Raw genomic sequence first — 3,614 nt, 5'->3', positions numbered from 1 at the left:
GCAGTGGCGCGGGCTCCGCGGTAGCGCCGCCTCCTCCGCTGCTCCCCCGCCTCCCTGAGGGCTGGGCAGGCGCCGGCGCCGGCCCGGGTGTCGCTGAAGCGGGGGCCCGTGCTGGAGGTCAGCGTCCTCGTCTGGCCGCGGGTCCAACGCTGCCGCGGCCTCCCTGCCTGCGTCACCCGCCCTCTCCCCGGTTTTGTGAAGTTGTCCTGACGTGGCAGTCGCTTCGTGGCGGGAGGGCGGCGCGGCCGTGGGCCACTTCGCCGGCCCCGGGAAGCCCGCTCCGAGATCTGAAAGAGCGAGCAGCGCCCAGGTCGTCTTCCTCTCACCCAGGGTCGCCCGGAGGCCGACCTTCCGCCGGGCCCATCCGACGTCCCCAGGCGCTCGCGGAGCTCCCCGCGGAGCGGCGCGGCAGGAAACGCCCCGGCCCTGCTCGCGGCGGGCTGGGTCCGGACCCGGGCCCTCGACACCGGGTTCAGAGCCGCCCCGGCCCGGCGCCCGCGTGCACCGGCGCCTGCCAAGTGCTTTGTTTTTAGATCAATAGTTGTTTTGGGGTGGAAACAGTTAAATCGGGAAGATAAAATCCAGTGATAAGGGATTGAGTAGGGTTTTATAAGGATTCTTTTTCAGACAAATGTGTTTAGGTGCAAGGCACTTAAGCATTTGGGGAGATTAAAAAAAAGGAGTTGAATCGGGGAAAGCATACAAATATGAAAGGTATATCCTTAAAGAACACACTTTAGGCTTCATTGCGGAAAGAGTGGGATTGAGAAAAAGAGGACAGGACTGGGGCTTTTGAAGACTTATAACAGGAGCAAAGACTTAGGAAGAGGGGAGATTGGGATGGTGAGGAGGATGAAGAGGGAAGGAAAGCCGTCTAGGTGGGATGAAGAGGGTTAATCAGGTTGGGCAAGTTTCATTTTGGTATGTAAAAGTAGGAAACTTTCTTTTTGAAAGGCAGCAGAATATGCCACCTCAAAATATGCCTCTTTGGCATAAGGATTATTTTGAGCTGATTATTTTTGAGAAAGAGCAGACTCAAGAGAATCTCTGAAGACAGAGTAGAAATTACCCTTTTCTAGGCGAAATTTACGTTTGTTAGCGTCTCCCTGTCTCTAAAGAGAAGGAAGGTTGACTCTAAATCGCAAGAGAGTCTCAAATGAGAAGGCACTGACAAATCTGCAAAATAATCTTTACCCTTGTTTAAGTGCTTTTCCTATGACCTCCCATAACTGGCCTCCCTCCAATCCCCCTACAGCTTTCTTTTGTCTTTAGTTGAAGATAGTATTTAAGGTGGTGACTTGGGCCAAATCAGGGAGTTACTTGGCTTGTTTTTCTTTTGTTCATCTGTGTATTACAAGGGGTTTCAGCCAAGAACTCATAAGGGTAGAGGGAAATTATTTTCCTCCCTATATTTTCTATTGTTAAAATTAAGAATCTAAAGTGAATTGAGGGCTTCCCTGGTGGTACAGTGGTTGAGAATCCACCTGTCAATGCAGGGGACATGGATTCAAGCCCTGGTCCAGGAAAATCCCACATGCCACAGAGCAATGAAGCCCATGAGCCACAACTACTGAGCCTGCGCTCTAGAGCCTGCGAGCCATAACTACTGAGCCTATGTGCCTAGAGCCCGTGCTCTGCAATAAGAGAAGCCACGGCAATGAGAAGCCCACGCACCGCCACAAGAGAAGCCACCGCAATGAGCAGCCCACGCACCGCAACGAAGAGTAGCCCCCACTCGCCGCAACTAGAGAAAGCCTGCGCACAGCAATGAAGACCCAACGCAGCCAAATAAATAAATAAATTTATTTATTTATTTTAAAAAAGTAAAGTGAATTGAGTTCTTGATATCTGATTGTATCAGCAACCCTTTGTAAAGAGTGAAATTTGGAGGAGGTGTGGGTAGGAGGTGGAGGATATCAAAAATAAAACTAGATAGTATCTTTTAAAACATTCCGTGACATTTTCTGAAAAGTAAACTGGTAAACTGGTTGGCACATATATGCATCCAAAATGGAACCCCAGTGTGCTGCTTCATTCACTCATTCTTTGTGTTGAATCTTCAAATTGTCTAATGCTTGACACGCTCTCTGTACCACAGCTCTGCAAAAGCCAGCATTCGTGCAATAGGCCTCACAATGGAGAGGCTTATGAAGCTGGTACTATTGTTACTGATCACAAGTTCGTGCGCTGGATGCACAGTGAGGCCAAACAAGCCAGAACATTGGAGTTTGGAGCAGAGAAATGTTTATGGCAGGGCCAAGCAAGGAGAATGGGCGGCTCGTGCTCAAAAGACCCAAACTCCCTTATGGTTTTCAGGGAGGAGTTTTTAAAGGCAACATTTGGGGTGAGGGCTGTAGGGTGTGTGACTTTCTTCTGATTGGTTGGTGGGGAGGTAACAGGGTGGTGCTCCAGGGACCTTGTGCTCAGCCTGAAGTTACCATCCTCCACCTGGATGGGGGCCTTAGTTCCTATAGAAGGACTCTACGTATATCCCTTGAGGAGGAACTAGGACTCTGCTTTCTCGCTGTACTATTGTTTCTTGAGTGCTTTCCCTTTGTTTCTGCATTCCATCACTTCCCTGATCAGTAACTGTTTGAATCTGCCCTTTGGAATTTGCAGAAAGTCTAGGGGGCTGAAGCCTCTTTCCTCCAAACAAGAAACTGAGGACACAGGAAGACTTTTGTACCTGGGAGGGCCCCGCAGGGTCCTGCTTTAACATATTTATTCTTCCAAATTTAAAAGTGTTTTTTAAAAAAATAATAATAAATTTTTAAAAAAAGTGTTTTTATTTTTTTAATGATTTTTTTCTTGAGCATAAAATACATGATTGTTGTTTAATATTTAGAATATGAACAAAATACAAATCTCCTATAGTTCTACTGCTCAGAAATGGCCATGATTAACATTTTAGTGTATTTAGCCTTTGTTTAGAAAGCATAGGTATGTTATTAGAGTTGAAATTCTATTGTTTATACTTTTTTTATACTAAAAATATCTGCCATAAGCTAACTGGATTACTTGTTTTGCAAGACACAAGCTATTAATGACTTGTTTTTTGTTTGTTTGTTTTGCCACACCACAAGACATGGGGGATCTTAGTTCCCTGACCAGGGATCAAACCCGTGCCGCCTGCAGTAGAAGCACAGAATCTTAACCACTGGACCACCGGGGAAGTCCCTGACTTATGTTGTTAAAAAGGAAATAACAGGCCCAAAATGGAGTCACTTGTGTTAAGCCCCATGTCAGCAAATCAAGACTCAATACCCAACCTAACTGTAGTTACGACCTCTTCCAGGAATGCATTCTGCACTGGTCAGTCGAATTTTCTGGTCAGCACCAATGAGGTAATCTTCCACATAGCCCCCTGCCATCCCAGTAGGTAGGTTATCTAAAACTGAAACAACCCACTCTTTTCCCCTTTATGCCTATAAAAGCCTTCCATCTTGTACAACTCCTTGGAACTCCTTTTTATTTGTTAGATGGGATGCTGCCTGGTTCATGAATCCTTCAATAAAGTCAATTAGATCTTTAACTCAGTTGAATTCTGTTTTTTTAACAGTTTGAATTGATAAATTTTATATCAGTGTCTTCCTAGAGTATAATTCAAAATAAAA

The sequence above is a fragment of the Leucopleurus acutus genome, assembly GCF_964270905.1.
Source record: "Leucopleurus acutus genome assembly, chromosome: 15".
Classification (NCBI taxonomy): Eukaryota; Metazoa; Chordata; class Mammalia; order Artiodactyla; family Delphinidae; genus Leucopleurus; species Leucopleurus acutus.
This window is presented reverse-complemented; position numbering follows the sequence as displayed.